This window comes from Cupressus sempervirens, chromosome 5 (genome assembly GCF_028749045.1).
Source record: "Cupressus sempervirens isolate cs-2001-9-10 chromosome 5, ASM2874904v1, whole genome shotgun sequence".
Classification (NCBI taxonomy): Eukaryota; Viridiplantae; Streptophyta; class Pinopsida; order Cupressales; family Cupressaceae; genus Cupressus; species Cupressus sempervirens.
The window spans coordinates 939404474-939431354 of NC_143122.1; the positions used below are offsets into that span (position 1 = coordinate 939404474).

The 26881-nt window shown below is 32.7% G+C and overlaps 1 long non-coding RNA gene and 1 pseudogene across 1 annotated transcript; one reads left to right on the forward strand and one right to left on the reverse strand.

Moving 5' to 3' along the window:
- The first annotated feature begins 18481 nt into the window (after positions 1-18481).
- LOC149559052 (L-type lectin-domain containing receptor kinase IX.1 pseudogene) lies at positions 18482-20623 on the forward strand (annotated as a pseudogene).
- Positions 20624-21083: 460 nt separating this feature from the next.
- LOC149559053 (uncharacterized) lies at positions 21084-22687 on the reverse strand. Its single transcript, XR_016364324.1, has 3 exons — positions 22263-22687; positions 21974-22104; positions 21084-21805 (listed from the first exon to the last, which is right to left on the reverse strand). It is a non-coding gene; the product is annotated as an uncharacterized LOC149559053 (long non-coding RNA).
- Between the last annotated feature and the right edge of the window lie 4194 nt (positions 22688-26881).

The window sequence follows — 26881 nt, forward strand, 5'->3', positions numbered from 1 at the left end:
TTTTAATATATCCATCCCAACTTGAGAATGATCCTTCTTCTTTCTTGGAGTTCCTAAGATGAGCATTTGCAGTCTTGACAATACTTGCTTCTATTTTCTTTATAAGCTCTTTTAGCTGCAGAACCTGGTCACAAAAGATTCTCCTATTCCTTTCTCTCCAAACTTCCCACATGAAGATGGACGGGCAAACGTTCCATAATTTTCTATAGATACCTTTACAAAGATTAGTAGGTCAGCATTTGAGGAGATCAAAATGATATAGGCATAGGAGAGGGCTAGCCTAACATATGTTTGAGCCAATCCCAACAAACTTGTGAGTAGGGGCAATAAAATAAGATGTGATCAATGTCCTTGCTGAATTGTTTACATAACATGCCTCTAGAGGGACCTTCAAAACCTTTTTTACAAAATCTATGCACCGTCAGGATCCTATTTTGAAATGTCAGCCCTAAAAAGAAACCTGCCTTAGGTAGACAAGATGAGTCCCAATAAAAATTAAGCAGAATTTCCACTTCATCCTAGGTTTATGAATGAATAAGGGATTTGTATCCATTTTTCACACTATACGTACCATCATTTGATGTCATCCAAATGAGCTTGTCATTCCTTTCAAGCTGCTTAACTTTCCTACATTGTATAATCTGTTCATATAACTTTTTTGCTGTCAGTTCCACATCTATATCCTTTAGAGGTTTCCAAATCCATCTAGTGCTACCATTCATAGATATTTTTGGTTTGTAATTACTGACCTTGCTTCCCCATAGATTGATTAATTTTTCTTTAAGAGCCCTTGGAATCTTACTACTATCTAACCGGGGATGCCCATCCCATGAATCTTCCTAGAATAAGGCTTCATCACCCTTACCAGTATCCCAAGTTAGATATTTTCTAACAAGGGGATGACATTTAACCATAAAGTTCCAACTCTCTGATCATTTGGGAAGGCTCTTCATCTTGGAAATTGAGAAAGGATTTTCTACATTAAGATACTCATTGTACATAATCTTTGCCCATTTATTCTCTCTTTCAACAAAGAGATGTCATACTAGTTTGGCCCCTAATGCTTCATTTTTCCATCTTAAATTTTTAATGCCTAAGCCTCCAACGAATTTGGGCTTACATATATTAGCCCATCTTACTAGAGCCCATTTTTTTGAGTCCTTGCAATCATTCCAGAGGAAGTTTCTGAGTCTTGCCTCAAGCTTCTGATTAATAAACTTGGGTAATGAAAGATAGGATAGTGGGTAAGTTGAACTAAACTAATCTTAATAATTTTGCCAACTTTTGAAAGCCACTTATCTTTCAAACCACCAATCCTGGTCTCCATTTTCTCCATAATACTCTGCCATGCTTTATTAAATTTTGTACCTTTCTCTAAATCAATACCAAGGTATTTGCAAGGAAATTTCCCTTTCTTATACCCCATTATATGATAGATCTACTCTTTGATCTCCGGTTTAGTATTGATAAAAAAAATTCTCAAATTTCATAGCATTCACTTTTTGACCCGATGCTGCTATGTATTGTTGGATGATAGCCTTGATATTTAAAGTCCCATTAGTTGTGCTCTCACTAGGCAGAATAATGTCATCTACATATTGTTGATGAGTAATGTTCAAAATTTTGTTTGTTACAGTTATACCCTTAATTTTCCTATTAGTGTGAGCTTTAGTAAGTGCTCTCCCAAAAGCTTCCGCCATAATGATACAAAGAAACAAGGACAAGGGATCTCCTTGCCTAATACCTCTTGAAGTTTTGAAAAAGCCCTCAAAGGTCCCATTAATGAGAAATGACATTCACATTGTAGAAATGCATTGAAATATGAGATTGATCCATTGATGGGAAAAACCAAAGGCTTCTAAGTTTTTGCAAAGGAACCTCCAGTCGACCATATCATAAGCTTTTTGAATATCTAATTTCATGAACATACTTGCCCCTTTCTTTTTGTAGGTTTAATGTAATGTTTCTTGAATAATAACTATTCCATCAAGAATTGATCTACCTGGAACAAAACCTATTTGTTCTTTAGATATTATTTTTGGAAGAATTAACTTAAGTCTATTTGCTACAATTTTGGAAAAGATTTTTATAAATAGTATTACACAATGCTATGGGCCTAAAATCCCCTAGACTTTTTGGATCCTCCTTTTTAGGGATCAAAGCAAGAAAGATATGGTTGATTTCAATTAATAATGAACCATTGTTTCTTGATGCTTCAATTTCTTTTCGAAGATCTGAACCTATAATATCCCAACATTTTTGGTAAAAGAAGGCCTGGAATCCATCCAGACCTAGAGACTTGTCAAAATTCATATTGAATACCACCAATCTAACTTCTTCCAAGGAGATAGGTTTATTTAGAGCTTTACTATCTTCTACTAAGACTAAGTTAGGAATCACTTCAAGCATTTTATATTGAGCTACCCTATTTGAACCATCATAGTTATTTAAAGTTTCTTGAAAATGCCTTACAAAAATCTCAAAAATTTCTTCTGAATTTTCAATGTTAATACCCAAGTGGTTTTTAATTTTGGTTATTTTTCTTTTGGCTCTATTTTGAAGGGTAGAATTATGGAAGAATTTCATGTTCTGGTCTCCCTAATCTAGTTGTCTCTCTCTTGACTTTTGCCTCTAGAAAACTTCTTCTTTGGATAATATGATCTCTTGTTTATCAAGTAATTCTTTTTCTAAAAGATAGTTATCATTATTCATACCCTTCTTGATGACTTCTTGATTTAGTTCTTTTTATCTTTCCTCAATTTCCAAGTTTTCTTTGAATATATTATTGAAATGATCCTTATTCCATCAAAGGATGTTTTGTTTAAGCATTTTCATTTTTGAGAAAAAAAAGAGAGCATTTTAGATCCTTTAAAATTACCTTGCAACCACCATTCTTTAATTTTTTCAAGGAAATTAGGATCTAAAATCCACATTTTCTTGCATTTGAAAGGGTTTCTAACTAGTTTACATAGCTCGAAGAATTCAATTCTTACTGGGAAATGATCAGACCCTGCAATTGGAAGAATAGATGATTGAATATTAACATTGAGTTCTCCCAAATCTCCTTTAAGGAAAAACCTATCTAGTTTCTCCGCTATAAAGGTAAAATTATTTCTTTTATTGTTCCATGTAAAATTCCCATTATTAGAAGGGATCTCGATCAAGTTATGAAGAACAACCCACTTTTTAAAATCTTTAGTTGCTTGAGAGATATGTTGGATTCCTCCAAATTTTGAATTTAAGTTTAGAATAGTATTAAAGTCTCCACCTAATAGGATAAGGTTATTTTTATAATTGTTAATAAATGTGCTTATTTCATCCCATATCAATTTTTTTAATCTAAATTGTATATTGGCCCATATATGTTTACTAAAATAAACTTAAGTTTGGTTTTAAAGATTTTAACTATGCTGCTAATCTAGTTGTTATTTGAGTTTATAATGTCCAATGATACTTTCCTAGGATTCCATATGAATCCTAAACCTCCAGATGCCCCATTTGATTCTTGTAGACTAATAATCTAGCTACCTAATTTCTTACCTAACTTTGTTCCTTCTATCTTATTTAATTTAGTTTCTTGTAATAAAATAACTTCATATTCAAATAGTTTTAGGTTTTTTTTTAGTATTCTTTTTTTGCTAGGCGCATTTAAGCCCCTAGCATTCCACGTAGTGATTTTCATGCTTCCTTGGGAAGGAACTTCCCCTTCCCAATGTTAAATAGTTGACTGATCTTTTGTTGCTCATTGGCTTGGCCATCTGCTTCTCTGAGTTCTTTGAGGGATTTTCTTCATCTTTTGGATTTCATTTTACCATACAAAGGTGATTTCATTCCTTCCTAATTCATCTGTATACCTAGCTATTCAATGTTCTTTTGCACAATTAAAGAGATATCTGATTGGCTTCCTTCTTTCCTTTCCATATCTTCACTTTCCAATTCTTGTAATAATTGTTTAGCTATGTTTATCTGATTTGAAGACATGTCCTCTACATATGGTAGTTTCTTGGTAGATCATTCCCCTCAAAATCCTCACCTTGCTCTGTCATTAGTGTGTCTTCATCTATTTGTGTAGCTTCCCTACCTATATCATCTCTTTCTATTTTTAAAAAATCTCTTTTTAAGTCTTCATAGGAATAACTGTCTCCTCCTAATTTTAAGACTCTCTGAATTAGATTCTATTTCTGAGTATCACTACTCCTCTCTATATTTTCAAAGCTGAAAACTTGAATTAATTCTTTAGTTAACATGTCTAGATTTTCTGCTTCAAACTTGGTAAGGTTCAAACTTTCTAGCTCTTCATCCCTTCTCAAATCCCTATGTAGAAATTCTTGAAAATCTAGTGACAGTGGTCTTTCTAATTTGTTCATTGCTCTTGTCCTTATGGTTACTTTCAAGAAAAAGAGGAGAGTTGGATTTAGGTGGAGGAGTCTGCCAAAACTTAGACAACCTATTGAATGAATCTTTATTTATAGTATCAATTTGTTTCCCATCTTTTCTAGTCTAATGTTGTAGTGATCCAGGGTCCACTTTTGTATTCTTAACCTCCCCATTTTATGCCTCTTCCCTTTCAAATAAAAGGAATTTTTCTTGTTCTTCTATATTGATACCCTATCTAGTAGCTTCTCAATATGTTGTTTCTCTATATTTTCTAATAAATTTGCTTCTGCAATTGGACTACTTAATTTCTTGATCTTCTTGGTTATTTTTGGAGATTCCTTAATATTTCTATTATTAGTAATTAATCCCTATGATTGTATGTTATCCAAATCTTGATTGTTAGTAGTATTATCCTTCTTATCATCTATAGATCTTTGCTTTCTACTAGAACTCTGCCCTTCTGGTGTAACTCAGATTTTATTGCATACCCCCATTTCTGATTCCTTACTTTTTCCTTTGTTACTATCTAACGTTGCATATTTCTTCTTTTGGTCTTCTAATTATCTGTTATCTTATCTACTTGCCTAGTCTCTAGATCTTTCTTTTGAGCCTTCTTTGTTTCTAAGGAGATATTGTATTTGGCTGTCGATAATGGATTTGTCGTTATGACCTTATCTCTCCTAGTTGCCCCCTCTTTGTAACTTAAATCTAAATGAATCAATAGCTCCTAATAACTTTTTGTTGCATATTTCTTAATTGAAGCTTCCTTTTGGGACTCTATATGGGTCCTTATATTAAGCATGGGAAACATACTATTAAGATCTACAGTGAGTTGCAGTGTTTTGAATGTAATTTTCCTATTATCATCTAATCTTATGGATTCTAAGATTTTTCCTTCATATTTATGAAAGTTTAATATGTACATAGCTCTCTTAGTAATTACTTTTATCTGATTGGAATCCAAGTTATTAATCTTGCATTTAATCAGTAGTTTTATATTGTTGCAAGAATGGAAGGAGGAGTCCATTCCTATCAAATCTCACATGGATGATCCTAATTTCTTAATAATCTCCAACTATAATAGTTCTAGAGGGAGGGATTGGAGGATAAACCAAGTTGGAATTATGAGATCTAACATTCCTTCCTTACGGTCTAGAATCCAATCAAAAAATGTAACAACATAACCTTTAAAGAAACAATTAGAGACAAAAATAAAATAAAAATAAAAAACAAATTCATTACTACAATGAATATATAATAATCTATCTAAATGGTGAGAGATACTTACTTGATTCTAGCATAATTTCTATAACCAATTAGTGAGATTGAGCAGTTCATATTTTAGACCATTCTAGTATGAAAAAATGCACAACTTTTGACATTCTTGTCATTGATATTCGCTCTCCTGATTACTAATGATAAAGGTTTTATCATCAAAGATGGGGGGGAATGGGACAAGGGAAGATTTGGGAGGCTATTTAGAGATTACTATGATGGGGTGGAACATATGAAGTAGGAGACAAGTGTGGAGATAAAAAATTAGGGTTATCATTCCTCTTAAGTTGGGTCTTATTGGGGTGAAGGAGATGTAGAGAATCTTATGAGAGAAACCCTATATGTTTAAAGAAAAACTCATTTCTATTATGGCGTGAGTATTTGGTAAGATTGAAAAACTTGATTTGGTTGTCCAAGCTTGTCGTGGAAAAAATGATGCGATGATAGTTAAGGATCCCCAACCAGTTTGAAGAGCATGGGATATCTCCATAATCAGACTAAAAACTATTTTGAATGATGCAATTTTCCTCATGGTAGGCATAGCACGGGGTTAGCTGAGTGGGAGACATCATGTACTACTTTCTGCCATTCCCTGCCTCATAAGTTTTTCCATTTCTTTTTTTAAAGGAATACACTAAGTTACTTGTGGCTTTGGTAGGAGAAAACCTTAATGTATGTGGCTTCTATTTATTCAATTGCTTCTGCTCATTAAGGGCTCCGAACGAATTTGAGATGGGAACTGAGTACTTGATCTACAAGTTGGATTTGAGGGGGGAAGCAACATAGATAGTATACTTTGTCATTTTCCATTCACTATCCGATGAGGAGGATTTTGCTGAACACTTTGCTTTTTTTTCATTTTGTGATTTATTCGCTAAAGTATCGACTGCTTTGTTCGTCCTTTTCTACGTGCATTTATATAAATTGATCTCCTAGGGCAATATTGATTAAGTAATTAATATTTAATTAAGTTATGATATCCCCTAGTTAATTAATTCAATTAATTGAATATAGTCCAATTGATGATCAAATGATAACCTATAGTCTAATTTATTAATTAAAACTTTTATTCTTATATTGAATTGGATAATTACACAAGCATGTTTATTTTAATCCCCTTTTCTTCCTTTCTTCATTAAATATATTATTTAATCCCTCAAACCTTAGCCCAAACCCTTAACCCAATTGAAATCCAGAGGTTCAAACTCAAACCAACCCATTCACCCATGCTAAGCCATCTTAATTAGCTAATCAACCTCATCTAACCAACCCGTTTCCTTGCATTTTCCAAACAAGCCCACTTGCCTCCTAATCCACCCCTACCCAAGACTAATCACTCCCTAAACATTTGTACAACTTTAAGTATGGATTAAGAAATCCTAACCCAAACCAAAGTCCACCCTCATGTCCCAACACTCATATCCCTTACACTCCCACCTAACTACCTTAATGTCAACCTCAAATTCCCCTTACACATCTCTTACATGCCCATCCCCCTCAAGGATAATTTTAGTGTCTAATATTTTCCAATTGGCTAATCTCACTTAATAGGGACCTCAAATTTGGCTAATGTTTTTGGACTTTTGGGGTGGCTATGTCACCTCTACTTAACAAAAAATGGGTCTCATTCTTAGGCCATTCACCAATAATATTACAAAAGTATTTGTATTAGTGATGACTTCGTCAATGGAATTTAATTTCTCTATGCACTAAATTAAATATTTTCACCTACAATTTCCAAGACTTGTCTTAATCTATCACCATATAAGAAAAAAATTGGTAAAAATTTAAGTTATATATTTAAGTACATAGATTTGGCATGTGTCTCTATTTCATGGACTTTCCATGAATTTTTTTATCCTTTCTCACTTTGGCCTAAAATAGATTTGATTGGGGGCATGTGTCTTTATTTTTGGGACTTTATTTAAATCTTGGTATCCTTTTAAAAGTTTAGCTTGAAATATAATTTAGGCCATTGATTTAGGATCATCCAAAGGTTATAAATAATAGGGTTGCTGCCCCTAAACCACCATTCAATAATTTGGAGGGAAATTGTAATAATAAAAGTGGACTAAATTTATCCTTCAAGTTTAAAAATTAACTAGACTCCATATAATAATATTAAAATCATGGTTTCTAGGTATGTGTACTATTCTCTATTATTTTCATCAATAATGAAAGATTCACTATGATTTTATAGAATTTTCATACGATTGAAAAAAATTGTGAATAAAATTAATTTTTTTCCTACTCAAACAAAATAAATCACCAATAGAAATTAATTTTTTCCCCATGAACTAATGTTTGATTCACCAAAATTTTATACTTTTTTCCAAGGAGGGGTTTCTTTAAGTTATCTGTGATCCCCCTACTAACTCCTTTGTCCCCCCACTTTACCTCCAATTTTCTTATCCTCTCTCCTAGCCCTCCCTCACCATTCCTCAACATTGCATCTTGGTCATCCATTTCATCACCCCTTTCCTATAAATTGTACCCTTCCCCTCTGAAAAGTCATCCACATTTTCATGCTAAATTTGTAGTGCTCCATTTTGCAACAAAATCATCAACCATGCCCTCATAATGTCAAATCTTATCCACACTTCCATAGCTTGAAATCCTTCATATTCATTGTTGAAGCCATCTTGAAGCTTGTTGCACATACTAACAAATTAATAAAAAAAAAGGATATGACTGCTCAAAACAACGTTTGAAAATATATTTTAGTCAATAGGCTATTTGTGAGAACTCTGTTTCCGAAATTTGAGTTTTTGACATAAAAGCTATTAGTTTGGCCAAAAAACTATAAATCCTTCCTGTTAATTATTTATCGGCCGATTTTTATCTCACTCCACATGTAACTCTTGTTTTAATATTTATTAGTTGTTATCTCCACTTTTTTTTTTAAAAAAAAAATTATTTATTTTTAAAAATAATTTACTTGTGATCTCCACATTAGCTCATGGTGTGATCTCTATTTATTTAACTTTTGATTTTTAAAATTGATTTATATTTTAGTTTTTAAATTATTTTAATTTATTTTTTATATAAGTTTTTTTTTTAATATAATTTTTAAGTTTCTATAATTTATTTAGTCAATAGAATATTTGTTAGAGATGTTACTATTTTTTCATATTATATTTTTGTATTTCTCTTATTTAATTTTTCATAATAGATTTTTTGATGGGGTGTTTTTAAATCATTTTTTTTTTTTTCATATTTGATAAATTGAATTTAAATAAATAATATTTATTAATCTATTTAAAATATTTTAGTAAATATTATATTATTTAAATTGAAAATTATTAGTAATCTAATTTATTCACATAAGATTATATTTTAAATCTCCACTTTTAACTATTTTTTCTTTTCCTATTTATTTAAACAATAATTACTTGTGATCTCCATATTAGCTCATGGTAGAATCTCAATTTATTTAACTATTGATTTTTTAAAATGATTTAGGTTTCTGTTTTTGAATTATTTTAATTTATTTTTATATTATTTTAGTTTTTTCTTTAAATAATATTTCTTAGTTTCTATAATTTATTTTGTCAATAGAATATTTGTTAGAGAGTTGTTAATTTTTCATATTATTTTTTTGTATGTCTCTTATTAATTTTTTATAATAATTTTTTATGGGATTTTTTTAAATGATTTTTTTTCATATTTGATAAATTGAATTTAAATAAATAATATTTATTAATCTATTTAAAAGATCTTAGTAAATATTAAGTTATTTAAATTAAAAATTATTAATAATTTAATTATTACATCACAAAAGCGTACAACTGCTAGTTATTAAAGTCCTCAATAGGATAAGAGAGACATGGAAAAAAAGTCATTGAAAGGTATAACAATTAGGACAAAGAGAAAATATTTAGAATATTCTAAGCATATTAAGGAAGGCAAATAATTATGTGGCCTTTGGATTGAACATTAAAAAAAAAGAAAAAAAAAAAAGCATGACCTTTGAAAGGTAGCAAACATAAGTAATATTTGAATATTAAGTAAAGCAAAAAAATAAGGAGAATCCAAATTAGAACGGAATATAAAGGCATGTGGGAAAGGATTAAATAAAGCAAGTATTTATATTTTAGAAATAATTGTTGTTTCTTGTCATCATAGGATTTATTTGACCTATGTGGATTATTTATTAGCATGACCAAAAAATATTATTATGTGGATTATTTGTTATTTATTTATTTATATTGTTTCATTCTTATATAAAACAAAGAATTATGTTTTGAAGATTTGTGTTTATATATATATATTGAAAATTATAAATGAAATTTACAAGTTATGAATATGTATTGAATTTATTATAGTTAGAAATGAAAGCCACTCAAATGAATATTTTTATTGTTTTATATATAGGATTAATATGTTTATTTTACTTATTGAATAATGTGAATGTATTTTATAATTTCTTATATGAGGAATAGGGAAAATTGGATAATATTATGTTAACCTATGGGGTTAGCACTATGAAGATTAATGAGACTTAAAGCATGGGGTATGTGAGATGTTAAGATCTCCATCTAACCACCATGACCAGGAATCAATAGATAATCTTTATGTGCCAGAATATTCTGATGATGCCAATATATGCAATGTGATTGGCCTTAGATAAAGGATGTCTCATTCAAGAAGAATCTTAAAGGGTGCACTCCGGGGAAGATGGTGAGGTAGTTGTGAGCTAGGAAGACCAATCTATAGACATCCTTAAGATTGAGGTTGAATTAGAGGGTAGAATAATATAGTTAGTTTTGTTATTGTTTTGATTCTAACAATTATTTTTTAGGTATTACTTGTCCCCAAGTTAACCCTAATAGTGGGGACAAGTGGTATCAAAGAATCCTTCATGCCATCTTGTGGAATGTAGCTAATGTAAAATCATACAAAAGTTGAAAATTGTTTGAGGAGAAGCAATGTTAAGAAGAGAGGACTGTCATATCCCCTTATTAAGATTAGATATAAATTTCAATAAATATATGTGTATTAATTATCTTTCTAATTATTTAAACCAACATAAAAAAGTACTCAAATAATTATAATATTTTCCATTTTATAATTTCTATCAAATTATATTTATTTACCATTCAAGATTTATCATTAAAATAATAATAAAGTATTGCTAACATATCAACTAAGTAACATCAAAGATATTGATTTACTATAATGACACATTGATAACATAAGTGGAACATAATAACAAATTAATAAAAAAAAGGATTTGACCGCACAAAATAGTGTTTGCCAACATATTTATTAAAGTCTCTGATGGGACAAGAGAGGCACGGTAACAAGATAATCATTGAAAGGTATAACAATTAGGACAAAGAGAAAATATTTGGAATTATGTGGTCTTTAGATAGAACATAAAAATAAATAAAAAGCACTACCTTTGAAAGGAAGAAAACATAAGTAATATTTGAATATTAAGTAAAACAAACAAATAAGGAAAATCCAAAAAGAGAAGGGAATATAGAGGTAGTGGGAAAGGAATTAATAAGACAAGACATGACATTTATGCAGGTTCTCCTCTAAGGCTCACTACTTCGAAGTCTAGTGGTGAAGAGAAAGAGTAATATAGTGTTACTAATTTATATGATGTAGTGTCTTTTCTAGTGATGTAATATGTAGTAAACTCTTCGCTCCAACTAATGTGTTATTTTTTTGCTTTGTTGATACTGTGAACTTATTTGTAATCTCTTTTTAGCTCCTTGATATGCAATAGTAATTAATAAGGCAAGTAAGTATTTATATTTTAGAAATAATTAATGTTCCTCGTCATCATAGGATTAATTTCACTTACATGATTTATTTATTGGCATGAGAATTATTATATATATTAACCATAAATTATTGTTATGTGGATTGTTGACTATTAAGAGAATTATTATTATGTGGATTATTAATTAATTAAAAAGAGATTTGTGTGTGAGAAGGATTTCATTCTTATATAAAACAAAGAATTATGTTTTGAAGATAGGTGTTATATTATATATATAGAATATTATAAATGAAATATATAAGCTATGATAAGTTATGAATATATATTGAATTTATTATATTTAGAAATGAAAGCCATTTAAATGATAATTTTTTGTTGTTTTTTTTTTTTTTTTGAATAAGCAAGAGGCTGAAGCCATAGTAATACAACCTTACTCAGGGGATACCAAGAGGACAAAGATGGGCGTTACTCCCTTAGTATTTCCCTTTTCCATCAAAACCATTGGAGATTCCTTAATTTCTTAGTTATCCCTTCTATTTGTGTGACCTAAAATAGCATAGATAAACATCCCGCAAAACTCTATACTACTTCTTAGGAGGTTAGAGAATCGTAAGAAAGGGATATGTTACTATTGTTTTATATATAGGATTAATATGATTTTTTTACTTATTGAATAATCTGAATATATTCTATAATTCCTTATATGAGGAATAGATGAAATTGCATAATATTGTGCTAAGTTATGGGGTTAGCACCATGGAGATTAATGAGACTCAAAGCATGGGGTATGTGATATGTTAAGATCTCCATCTAACCACCATGGCCAAGAATCAATAGATAATCTCCATGTGTTAGAATATTTTAATGATGTCAACATATGCATATGTAATTGGCCTTGGATAAAGGATGTCTCATCGAAGAAGAATCTTAAGGGGTGTGCTCCCAGGAAGATGACGAGGTAGCTATAAGCTAGGAAGCCCGATTTGGAGATGTCTTCAAGATTGGGTTAAATTAGAGGGTAGAATAATATAGTTAGTTTTATTATTGTTTGGATTCTAACAATTGTTTTATAGGTATTACTTGTTCCCAAATTAACCCTAATAGTGGGGACATTACATGATTCTTAGTGGTTTGCATTCTCTTTTATATGCTTTCATTTGTCCTTCATATATGTTTGTATCTGATTTGTTTACATTGAATGTGTCGTTTGGCTTCATATTCATATGCTTATATTTAACTGCATAGATTTTTGGAACACCCGATGGGACCTTGTATTTGGGTTATTCTAATATCTATTTGGTGTTTCTCTTTTCTTGACTAAAACTTTATCTAATTGTTGTTGTTTGAGCCCTTTTTCTAGGTTTATTGACCTTTTTGCAAGTTGTAGGGGTGAAAAAAAGTTGAGGTGGCAACTTTCCTCATATCAATTTTCAAGTAGCAACCTAAAAACCAATCTATAATCATGATCCCATGGCCACAAGAATGATAGAAAACTCCAACAAGAATGTGATCCCTCAAAGGTGGGAACAATGCCTAAAATATTTCTTTCTAACAAGTGGCTCTTTTTCTTTCTTCTTTGTCTTCCACTTCTCTCTCTCATTCTTGACCCTGTGGAAACACTCAAACGAAACAAGGGGAACAATAGAGATTCAATTCATCTTGTATGTCCATCCTTAGGCCATTAAGATATTTGGCCACTTTCACACTTTTAGGTTATGTGGTATTGAACCTCAAGCAAAACCTTTGGAATTCCTTAGTGTAACTACACACATCCAATTCTTTTTGTCTCAAACTTTGTCTTTTCCTATGACATTGAATTTCATAGTCTTCAAGAAGTTACACCTCCTTGACCTTGGAAAGCATCACCTTCCAAGATGATATCATGTTCCTTCCTTCTTTCATCCTTTCTCCTTGGATAGAATCCCCTTGATTACTTGGTTTTCACTCAAAGAAGTGTGAAAATATATAACCCTTGACACTAGTGAGTTTAAAGGTTTCAATAAGTATTGAGAAACCTAATTACAATCAAATAAATAGGTTCCATAATCTCTTATATCCTTTAAGTTCTAAACCTTCTTTTAGGCCTACTAGATCTAGTCATCAAGTAGCCCTCCAAACGAGGTTTTTGAGAAACAACTCTTATAACTTCCAAAGGATCACTATAACTAACCACCTTTTGGGATACCCTTTCAGATTTTTTTTGGATTGCAAAGTCCTATGTTATGGCTCTACTTCTTTGTCACCAAACCAATTAGGCTCACAATTAGGCCTAATAGGGCTAATTAGGCCTCCTAAAGAGGGAACTCTTCACCCATGGCTTCAAAGGATTGAACCAATGGTTGAAACATGTGAACGGAATTCAATTTACACTTTATCTACAACTATATATGGGCTTTATCCACTCCCAAGGATATTATACATACTCAATTCCTTAAAACAAGGGTTAAACACAAAGAGATGTTTAGCCTAGGGCTTTGCACTAAAAATGGTTGTTTATTTCATCCAAGTCTCTACTTATGTAATTTGATAGGTTAATTACCTAAATCTCATTCCCCAAAATACCATTTTTATCCTATGGTGGAATCCCAACTTAGGGTCATTTTTTTTTGAAACCCTTATTATTCCTTCAATTCCTAGGCACTTTGTAGAGGGTTTGAGTTTTCTCCCTTGTATAGATTGATTAAGGCTTAAAATCAAGTTGATTTGAAATATTATTCATGATTATTTCCAATCATAACATTCATTCACTAGTACCAATCCAATTGATCTACCATAACAAAATAAATAAACATAAATCACAAGAAAACTGAACTACAAGTTTTATTGATTCACCAAAAATCTTAATTCCACAATCAGATCTCCTTGGATTTGATTCCAATTATGGTAAATAGGCCTCAACCAATATCCCCAACTGATTTTGAAACCATTGTATCCATTGTAGGAGTTGGTTGGGTGACTTGCACAATTTGTTGCAAAATGCAACTTTTTAAAAAAGTTAGATTTGCAACATTTTTATGGATCCCAAATGAACCCATTGGACCTAAAACACCTAAGAACTTATCCTAGGCTATTATTTTGATTTGTTGACCAAGGGGTTTATAGAGTTTGCTACCTTGCCATTTTGTCTTACAATGGATCTTTATTACATGAAATTGGTCACATCGACCCAAAATGAAATTAGGACATCTTAGGACATTCAAATGATGCTTCTAGGATGGATTTTCTCGTGCACCAATCTAACTATGAGAAAATTGAAGCACTCAATTCTATTTGACTTGCTATTTGATATTATAAAATATGGAATGCTCTCAAAACTATTAGAAATGGAGGTTTTATTGGCACTTAGATGTATTGTTTATGTGTTTTATTGATAAAGTCTCTTTCATTGATGACAACATATGTTTATGCGGTCATAAAAGACATAAATTTTGTATATCACTGAGTGATTGTTAGCATAGTGAAGTTAGCACCTAATAGGTTAATATATGCGAGCTTAGACTTGTATTGGAGGATGAGTATAGATATCGTTTATATGCTTGTTGGATTGTATGTTGAGTTATGGATAAGTTAAATTATGTTTGGTAAAGATTGGTAGCATACCACTGTACAGGAAATAATCTTAGAGGTAGTTGGTAGCATATTTGTTGTGTCATATTGGAAAAATAAAAATAATGTCAGTAAGCTTAAATCGTGGTAGAAAAATTTCTTGTACGGTTATGTTCATAGTAGCAAGGCTAAGAGATTATTCTAGAAAGATTGTTATTGTGAAATGTGTAGTATGCTTTAATGACATTCAATTGTGTTGAGCATATCTATTGGTTATCATTGTAAAATATAATATAATTATATTTTAATGTATTGTAACCTTAATATAATATTTACAATGATGCTTACGGAGTGTGTATGCCTTAGCATGGTCATATTTAATTAATTGTACTTTAGGGAAGATTTAATAGGCCTGCCTGATTAGTTATTTGTGAGGGTATAAAGGAAAGTTTTTTTCCTTGGTTGAGATTCATCGTCATAGTATCATGTACATGTTGCATGAGCAGAGATTGAGTTGGTCGATTGAGTTGAGCTTTAAATGAACTACTTTGGCAAGTAAGTTGTAGATCAATCAATTCATTTGATTTAGATTTTTTTATTCTAAATTATAATCTTCATAGTTGTTGGAACATTTAGGCAATGGGTCTATTTTTTTTTCTCTATAAAAATTTGACATGGTTAGAGCCTTCTAACAAGGGTTCAACATCTCATAAAAATGATTTTTCCTCTAAGAAGGATTGTTGTACTACATGCACTATAATTAGCTCCTAATAGTGTCACATCCTTTCACAAGGAACTTATTTATTAGTTTATTATATTTGGGTACCAATCGGGTTTTCCTTTGATCAAGGGTTTCCCTAGTGAACAAATCATTGTGTTATGGTGTATAGTTTTCTTTTGTTGTGCACCATTGTTTAATTTGTTAGAGTTGAGATTTATATGTTTGGATTTATATTTAATTTTTTCACAACTGGTACACCCACCCCTCACCCCCCCAGTTGTGTCTGGACTTTACTTCTTAAAAATTGGTATCGAAGAATCAGGTCCTCTTTGAAAAGGAAACTCCAAAATTTGATGGTGAGAACTATGATAGTTGGAAGGATAAGATGCAAGCACAATTGATATGCATGGGTATTGAATTTTGGTTGATTACAATGACACAAGTTGAGGTTAAGGAAGAGAGAAAACTATCTTCAAGCATGGATGATTAAAAGAAGATTTTCCAATGTAATATGATTACAAGGGAATCATTGATTAGCACACTATTAGAAGTTGAATTCATTAATGTTAAAGGTCTTGATATTTCTTCTGATATTTAGACTAGGTTAGAAAGATTATATAAAGGTGATGGACATACAAAGAAAGTGAGGTTGCAAAATTGCAAACTAAGCTAGAGAATGTTAGAATATAAAGAAGATGAAATTGTCAGAACATGTGTGAAGAATAACTAAGATTACTAAAGGTATAGGAATCTTTGTAGGAACTATAACAAAAGATGAAGTTTATCATAAAGATTCTGAGATCGTTGACTCCTTATGATAACAAGAAATTTTTTATTGAATAAGTTATTCCTCTTATGAAATATTTTAATGGAGTTAAACATTGATTGGGAAACCACAATCTTTTGAAAATAGTAGATTGAAAGATGTTTTTACTAGAGTTGAGACTACTTTTAGAGCTAGTGCACATGAAGATAATATATTACTAACAAAAATTATAAGAATTGGTGGAAGCTATAGAGATTATGCAAGTCATTGGGAAAATATTTAGCAAAAAGAGAAGAAAAATGGTGAGTTTTTATTACTAATTGTAAAAAGGGAACTTAAAGGTGATGGTATTTTCAATAACAAAGATCCTTTTGTTTGTTGGCATTGAAAGAAAATTGGTCACTTATCTTTCAAATGTCCTAAAAGAGAACCTAAGGTGAAATCTAGACCTTACAAATCAAATATTCCTAAAGAATGTTTGTATGTGAGTGATGATGAGATAGAAGTTAAAGAAAACAATTTTCTAGATTATGATGATGAATATGAAATTGGATTTGTTTGTATTAAGGAAGAAATTCATGTTAAAGAAGAAAATGCACTTAGGTCACATGTTGAGAAAAGAAAATCATATTGCATTGTAGATAGTGCATGTTCACATCACATGACAAATGGCGAAGATAAGTTTTTTGAATATAAGAATTATGATGGAGGTGTAGTTAGAGTTGGTAATAATGTACCTTGTCCTATTAAGGGAAAGGGATTTATTACTCTTAATGGTAAGCCGAAAACTGAAGCCATATACTTTATTTATGGTTTGAAACATAACTTGCTGAGTTTAGGATTTAAGAAAGGAAATATGGACAATAATATGTATTTGAGAACTGATTTTGATGGCTTGTTAATCATTGAAGTATTTTTTGATGATATTATTTTTGGTAGAAATGATAAGACATGTGAAAAAAATCTGATGAGATGAAAGGTGCATTTTAAATGTATATGATTGGTAGCATGAAATGTTTTATGGGACTGCATATAACATATACTAAAGATGACATTTTATATCTCTGACTAAGTATCTTAAAGAGTTATTGGTAAGATTTGGTATGGAAAATTGCAAACTTGTTAGATTGTAATCCCTTTTAGAGTGGTATTGCTAAATATTCATATTAGGAATGATGTCTCCTATTGTTACCTCGCCAAATCACATCTCATAAGTAAATATATACAATTTTTTTCAAAAAAGTAATTAGTAACTTATTTATTTATTCAAAAAATTTAATACTTTATTTGATTTCTAAAAGTATATAAATAAACAGAAGATTTTAATGATTAGTCTAAAAGTATAGTTGTGAACTAGAAGTTAACAACTTGTACATCCTTTGTTATGCTAAGCTTTAATTCGAAAATAATAAATGATATATTTTATGTTTATTTTTCTCATAATTATATATCTACAAATTTTTGAATATAGAAAAGACAAATTATACTTATAAATTTTTCTAATACCATTGATTGTATGGAATTTGAATACTATTTTCTCAAGTGTGTATACAATAGAAATATAAATTCTCACATTATGACAAAGTAAAGAATATGCCTATATCACTCTCAAGAAATAAAAAATAAGAAACAATTTAAATTTAATTAATACTATGTAAAATATTTTAATCTAGTTAACAAATTAAGAAGATTTCTCATAGTTTATCATTTTAAATTGTTTCCAATATAACATGTAATGTATTAATCTAATATAATTTTTGGCCCTTCTCTCTCATTAAAGGAAATTAAATGATAAAACCTGGGCTTGGGAGGAAACGAGAAATCAAAGACAAACGAGTGGAAGTTATTTTCGAACGAGAAATTGAAAAGGGGGGACATAACTAAGCAATTGACGGAGTGCTCCCCTAGTCGTTCAAATGCCTTTTATTTTATTTATAATGGTCCTGAAATTAAACCGTGATTTGATCGTCGATAATTTTGAGGTTTTCATCCATTGGAGTTGATAACATATAAGCAGACGTCTTACACCAATAACAGAGAAGAAAGGAATTCATTGCCCGAAATGGCAAGCATCTCTTCTCTGTTGTTCATGGTCTGCTCTGGCTTTGCATTTGCTGGTCATGTCGTCTCTGGTGAAATGCAAGCACAAAGCCCTCTCTTCACGTTTCCTCCCGAAACTAATTTCAGCCTGCAAGGGATTGCCAGCTTTATGTCATTTTTCCTTCCCTCCAATATCACAGGGCCTCAAACTATTTACGCGCAGCTCTCAAACGGAGACGAAAGCCAGGCGACATTCTCCTGGATGACTTACAACCAACCAATTTCTCTCTGGGAGGACAACTCTTCCTTTCTGGAAAATTTTTCTTCTCAATTTACCTTTCGAATTCATACAAGCGATGATGCGTCATTCAACTATGGCGATGGGGTTACCTTCTTCCTCGCCCCTTTCGACTTTGAGCCGCCAGTGAACTGTACAGGCCAATGGCTCGGTCTCTTTAACCACACCACAGATGGTAACTCTTCCAATCAAATTGTTGCCGTGGAGTTCGACAATTTCAAAAATGATCCGTTCGACCCAGATGACAACCACATAGGAATCGATGTGAACGGCATTGATTCAAAGGTAGATCTGCTCATAAAAGGACTCGGAATTCTTTTCATATTCAAATCGATTTACCTTATTAGTTTTTATGATATGACAATTTTTCTGCTCTTAATCTACTGTTCAGGCATATGTATCCTTGTGGGACGAGTTTCGAATCAATATTCATACCGAAAGCGAACTGGACGCATGGGTAGATTATGACGGCATAGCAAAGAGGCTTCACGTGTTTCTTACCACCAACAAACAAAAACCAGAGACACCAATATTATCGTATGCCATTGACCTCACAAAGTTTCTTCCTCAGAAAATCAAGATCGGCATTTCGGCTTCCACTGCACATTCGTTGGAACAGCACGATGTTTTGTTTTGGGAATTTAATTCTCACCATTTGCAGACTCCCACGAAGAGCAATCATGTTCTTTTATCGGTCTTCGCCTGCCTCTCTATGGTGGTTGGATTTGCGGTCTTAGTGCGGTTGTGTTATTGGAGAAATAAATGCCATCACACGGAAGACATTGAGATGGACAAACGGTTTAGGGAAGGACCGCGCAAGTTCTCTCATGCTGAGCTCAGCGCTGCAACTCATAATTTCAGCCATGAGCAAAAGCTCGGAGGGGGAGGCTTCGGCGACGTTTACAGAGGCGTCCTGCCAGGCTCAAAAGAAGTTGTAGCTGTGAAAAGAATCTCCCAACGCTCCAAACAAGGCAAAAAGGAATACATCTCGGAGGTTACGATTATAAGTAAGCTGAGACACCGTAATCTTGTGCAGCTCTTGGGGTGGTGTCACCGCCAGCAAAAGGGCGAATTGCTTCTTGTTTATGAATTTCTGCCAAAGGGAAGTCTGGACAAGTACATTTTTGGGGGTGTTTGTTTGGATTGGAATCAAAGGTATGCCATTGTTTTTGACATTGCAGCAGCTCTTGTTTATCTCCACGAGGAGTGCAAAGAGCGTGTGGTGCACAGGGACATCAAGGCCAGTAACATAATGTTGGATTCTGAGTTCAGAGCAAAGCTCGGAGATTTTCGGCTGGCAAGACTGGTTGAATGTAACTGTGGAAATGGTGCGTCAACTGTTATAGCAGGAACAGTTGGATATATTGCACCTGAATGTGTGGTGTCGCGCAAGCCCAGCACGGAGTGGGATGTGTACAGCTTTGGAGCAGTGTGTTTGGAAATTGCTTGCGGGAGGCGGGTGGTAGACTCCCGCCTAGAGGAGCATGGGTGGAGGCTCGTGGAACGGGCTTGGGATCTTCATTCCCATGGAAAACTTCTGACAGGTGCAGATGAGAGGCTGAATGGGAATTTTGATGCAGATGAAATGGAGAGGATTCTCCAATTGGGGTTATTGTGTTCTCATCCAGATCCCAAAGCAAGGCCGAGCATGAGAAAAGTGGTGAGCAATTTAAGATTGGAAGTTCAAGTACCCCTTGTTCCACTCACTTATCCAGTGGCGAGGTATGGTGACATTCCAGGTCTTTTTGGAGAGTCTTATTTATCTCTGGAAAACAGTATAATATTGGACAATTTAAACATCACATACTAGGTTTTGATTCTTAAGCTACAAGTGTTAAATAGTCAAAATTAACTTATTTTTCTTAATTTGATTTCTTCCTTAGTGTGTGACATTTAAGAGTGATCCTACAATATCAACTCCAGCAAATTATAGAAACATAAATTAACGAATTTGACTTAAAAATCACACAGTTAAATCCTAATAACAATATCACATTGTATTGTTAAAAAGTACGACAGCAATATCACATTGCATTGTTAAAATGTACGATATCAAGTTATACTGGCCTTGCCATGTCCAACGTTGGATTGTTTTTAGCGCTTGACTACTCTCCCTTTTCATTCTTTCCAATCTACCAATCTTCTACAATCACTTCAAGCTTTTCAATCGGCAGCTGCTGTATAGGTTTCTTGTATAAAATTCAATGCTATGGCCCTTCCATTGTATTCTAAAGCATGAGTTTAACAAATACAGTATGTTTTAGTAGAGTAAATCATTTTATACGGTACATATTGTTTCCTCTGTTCAAGAATAATACCCAATTCGTTGTCAAGTGCCAAAGCAAGTTTGATATCATGCACCCTGTTATCCACCAGGTTTGATATCATTCAGTCTCCTAGAAATCATTTTTGCAACAATCCTGAAAATAAAATGAAGCTTGTCGTGAATATATACTATCAGAGAGCAGTTGTTCCTTTCAAAGACTGCGGTAAGTACATTTCATTTGTGGTGCAATTAAACCTCTCCTTTAAAAATATGAAATAAAATCTGTTATTATGAACTGTAAAAGCGACTTTCGCTTAAAACCATGTGAACAATTGTCTGATTTCTCGCTATAAAACGTCATCCAGTCAGTGCATCTGAAGCATGAATCTATTATTCTACTTTGGTCTTCCAGGATAATTTCTTTAAATTTGTATAGATCCCATGTTTGTGAATGCGATCTGTATCCTACGATAAATCCTTATACCACTTTATTCTCTTCAATCCAACCACTCCCTGTTATTTTTCCAATTCCTGAATCTTGCGTCATTTCCATTTTTTATTGTTGTTTGATGGAACTCCATACCCTGCTCCAAAACTCCAAATTGGGCACAGCCTGGGAGGATGCCGGTTAGTTGCATTAGTTTGAAATTCTCCAAAGCTTTTTCAACAAACACAATTTTGTGCATATCGAGCAATGGTTACATTCCACACGACAACGTTTGGCTGAGGCATTTTTTTGAAGAAGCTGAAGGCCTCCTCAAGAAGACTACTTTGTGCACATCCTGCAATCATCACACTCCGTGAGATCATATCTCAATGATGCATTTTGTCAAACAACTTGTGTACCTACCGTATGGTTTCAAATTCAGCGTTAACACATCTAACGGCCTATTTGAAACTAAAGCTTGACAAAACCCAATTTTCAACTGCGCGTCAATGAATTTCCATACCCTGTTTCATAGCTCTGATTTTACCATTGGCTTGGAGATTGCTAGCATATGTGAACTTATCTGCTTGGACGCTTGTTTGCTGCATTTGCTTAAAATCTCCAAAGCTTTTCCGACAAAGCAACCCTGCAAATCTGACAATGATTGCGTTCCATCAGACAACATTTGCTTCAGGCGTTTCTTCCAAAAGCTTCAGAGCGTCGTTAAGAAAACCACCATGTGCACATTCCGTAAATATTGCAGGTCATGAAACTACATCTGAGTGATGCATTTTGTCAAACACATAGCGTACCTTCTATACGCTTCCACGTTTGCTGGACATGTCTAACAGGGATGACAACAATAACATTGGATGAAAATCGACTTTCAATTACTCTTCAAAGCAGCTACATACTCTGTTTCAAAGATCCCGTTTTGTCACAAGCTGATAGGATGCTAGCAAAGTGAACGGATCAGGTTCAACCCCGGTTGTTTAGTTGCATTTTCATATTAATTCCAAAAACCTCTTCACACAATCCATTTCGTACATACCCACAAATAAATGTGTTCCATTACACCAGATTCGGCCTCGAAGACTCGTCAAGAACAAGCAATCATCCCATGAAATGAAATGACCTCTCGTTAGCCAATTTGTCAAATATATATTTTGTGCTTTAAAACTGGGCTTGCCTGTCTTCACAGTGCGTTATGGAAAAAGATTATATAGTGCTCCTGTAAGAAGGTAATAAATGTACAATAGTGCTAGCAGCCTAAAAAATGTTGGAATAAACTCTTCGAGTAATAGTAGTTTGACAAAATTGAAGTTAGAGAACAAAGCATTAAGATGTTTTTGTTTTTTTAAATGTTATTTTCAATTAATCTCAAGTTGATTTTATAGAGAGTATTAAAATGGCTCTTAGGTTAAAGTCTTTCGGAAGGGGTTTTCTTTAAAAAAACTACCAAGTGTATCTAAAAAATTTGATAGTTAAAAAAATTTTAAACAACATTAGATCTACCAAATATAAAAGTTAGAATTAAAGAAATAAATATTCTAACATGTTTTTTATTTTATATTTTTAAAATTAGAAAAAAGACCACAAATTATTAAGTAAATGAAGAAACTATTATAAAGTATTTTATTTACTATATAAAATATTCAAACTAGATAAACTTGGTTTTCTTTCTAAAATTTTGTTTGGGCAAGATTTTTATTTTTAAAAGAATTTAGATTTTACATGGATGACAAATGGCAAATAAACCTCCTAAGTTGGGGAATTGCTACCCCCGCAATTTTTTTGTGCTCAAATATAAAGCCCTAAAATGTAGGGTATCCTATTTTGGTGGACAAGATTCTAAATAATAATGTCACATTTTATTTTCTTCTCAATGGGACATCTTCTTCCTTGAAAGTTGGGACCCCACCTTTAGTCTAGACATAAATTATCCAAATCAATATATGTCAAAGAAGAAATAATCAATAAGGGAGACTTGAATGTTGTGTATGACTATATTTTGTTTTTTATTTAATATTGTCTGATAAAATATATATAACAATTGGGTAAAATATTGCAAAATTGATAGTAGTCAACATTAACAAATGGTTGCATAATCAAAAGCTAAAATATAAACTCATATTTCAAAGTAAGGTGTATAAAAGAACCTATAACTAATATTAGAGCCTCAAATGTCATACTATGAGGCTGCCAACCTTAGTCCTATAGAGTCTATATTAACTAAGGGTTTCGATATCAATTCTTAGATCAACCCCAACAATATTCACCTTAAAAATATCAAGCTAAGCAATAATCAAACAAGTTCTTGGGATTTCACCCATTCTATGGGTTTTTGTCTCCTCTGCACAACATTTAATCGTCAAGGATATATCTCCCACTTAGAAATCTAGTTTGTTTAATTTGCAAAATTGTCTAGATCACATGTTTACTTCTAATAGCCAATGCATTGGTAAGAAGTAACCATTGGTGGGAATTCTTTGAAAAGGTCTAAGAAGAAGAGAGAGCATATGGATGAGGGATTTAGAATTACCATGTTGGAATTATAACTTTTGAGCAGGAGTAGGAGCCTAAAAAGGATGATTATAATAGGCTTAAATACGCATAGTGAGAAATCCCTTGAAAAAGTAGGAACCAATGTATTCACTTTAGTTATGAAGAAAGTTGCTCAGAATACAAGGAAGAGGTAACTACCATGGATGAATTGGCTTTGAATTCATCTATAGGAATTAGGGATAAAAGTATTTTGGGACTATCCAAAACTCTCTCAATAAAAGTGAAAGTGAGTGATAAAAAGAGAAGAGGTGCAAGGAAAGAAAAGGAGTTGCTAGAAATGGTTGGATGTGTTGCACGCCAAAGAAAACTAAGATTAAAAAAAATGTTCATGCATTTTCTCAAGATGGATGAAGATCCTATCATGGAATGTATGGGGTTGTAATTCCCTTGATAAGAGATGTCTTCATCAAATGAAACATAATTTAGAGTTTAACTACAAGAAACTAAATTCAAGAATGATGATTGTGTGTTTTTTGCACATTGCTTAAGATGATTTGTTATTTAGTTGAATTTATGAGAGTAGGGGTACTATGGGATGAATCAAAGTTAGATGTTCGAATAATCCAAAAAGGATGTAATTTTGAAGGTTTCAATTTTTTCTTCAAAACCCAAAATGTAATGTTTGTAGTGCTTAATGTTTATGGCCTAAATGGTGTAGAATGCAAAAGATCCCTTTGACATGAAGTTGCAAATTTTCTCATTGATAAAAACAAATCTTTGTGTTTGATGAGAGGATATTTTAATGGCATCCTTCATCTTGGAGAGAAAAAGGGGGGCTAGAATGGGGTAACTTGGCTCAAAAAGATTTCAATAACTTCATTATGAAGAGAAGACAAATGGAAGGTTTTTTTCAAGAGGGGATTTTAATTCAACCAACATGCATGGTGGTTTCTTATGTATTACAAGGAAATCGGACAAGTTTTTTTCGGACAAGGTTGGAAGAATAAAATTGGGTGTATGAAGCTAAAATATTTCCTTTTGCTAGCTTGGACCATTACCCAAACAACATAAACTTCCAAGTAGATTAGACGCTAGCTAGATGTGTTGGAATTCTTTAGAATAACTACGAGGGGGGATGAATCAGTTATCCAATGTGCATATGTACAAATAAAACTTTTTAATGCTTAGTAGACCCATATCCATAAAACATTTTCATGCATGCATCCGTTAGATCATGTACAACACTTAAACTTTGTAGGTTACTATCCTAGGTCAAAACATCTTTGGAGAAATGTAAACATGAAACATAACAGATTCAATAACACATTTGACACAAAGATTTTACGCGGAAACTCAATTTGGTAAAAACCACTAGCAACATGCTACTAATTCTCACTCTTCTGAAGTGATGCCCTATGAAAGGCCAACCCTATTAAAGATTACAATGCACACTATTAAATGTGACCTTGTTAGAGGATTTTGTTAGGATTAAACCATGGACAGAAATAACAATTACATGCAAATATAAATAATATCAAAAAATAATAGATCTCACAGAAAAGAACACAAGACACCAAGATTTAATGTGGTTCACCTAATCCCAGGGCTACATCCACCAAACAGCAAGTCCAATATTATTGCAAACTAGTGATTACACCCTAATTACAATCTATAATCCCTTACAACTCAATACTGCCGCAAGAAAAAAAATTTGCATCACCCACAATGAAACAATGCCTAACCCTAAGCACTTTTATACAAGTATTTTTACTACTTTAGGGTTATAATTAATAATTACATGTCGACCCAAAATCCTAATAAAATAGGGCCCAAAAAAAATTATGGGCCCTTGAATCTCAAACAATTGAGGCCTAACGGCCCCAACTATATTAGGGGCTAACACCCCCAAACCCTTGCTCGGGGCCTGGCCTGGCCCCAAACCCCACCGAGGAATTATGGAGTATGTACAATACTTCCTTGATTAGTCACGACAATCTAACAATCTCCCACTTGGAGACTGATCCTATAGCTATGCCACTATTCCATGAGGCTTCCACTAGATCAAACCACCCTGAATCTGTTTTTTTTATTCATGTTCAATCTAGAAGACCAACCGAAGCTAAAGAGGAGTTCAGCTTCTCCCTTATTACTAGTAACCTTTGTAAACATATCTATTGGATTGTCATCTATATGTATCTTGTCCAGCTTTAATTGTCCATCATCCAAAACTGACCAAACAAAATGGTAACGCAACTGTATGTGTTTGGTCTTTGAATGCAAAGCTGAATTCTTTGCAAGATGAATGGCACTCTGTCTATCTGTAAACAAACAATTATCCTTCTTAGGGTGTCACAATTCTTCCAAGAAGAACTGAAGTCATATCATCTCCTTAGTTTCCTTTGTAGTAGCAACGTACTCTTCCTCTGTAGTGGACAAAGCATTAACCTTCTATAACCGAGAAACCTAGCTCACTACTGCCCCACTAACAGTAAATACATAACCTATAGTACTCCGCCTAGTATCAATATCCCCTACCAAATCTGAATCAACATATCCCTGTAAATCAGTAGTAGAGCCCGCAAAGTGTAAACACTTATTAGATGTTCCTCTCCAATATCTGAGAATCCATTTGATTGCATTCCAATGCTCAAGTCCTGAATGACTCATATACCTGCTAACAACTCCCACTGCATGTGCAATATCTAGCCTAGTACATACCATAGCATACATCAAGCTTCTTGCAACTGAAGCATAGGGTACCTTTGACATCTTATCCTCCTCTTCTTGTGTATTGGGACACATCTCCTTAGTCAACTTCAAATGATCAGGTAAACGTGTGCTGGCTTTAGCATTCTCCGTAGAGAAATGTTGCAACACCTTCTCAACATAATCAGTCTGAGATAGCATCAATTTCATGTTCTTCCTA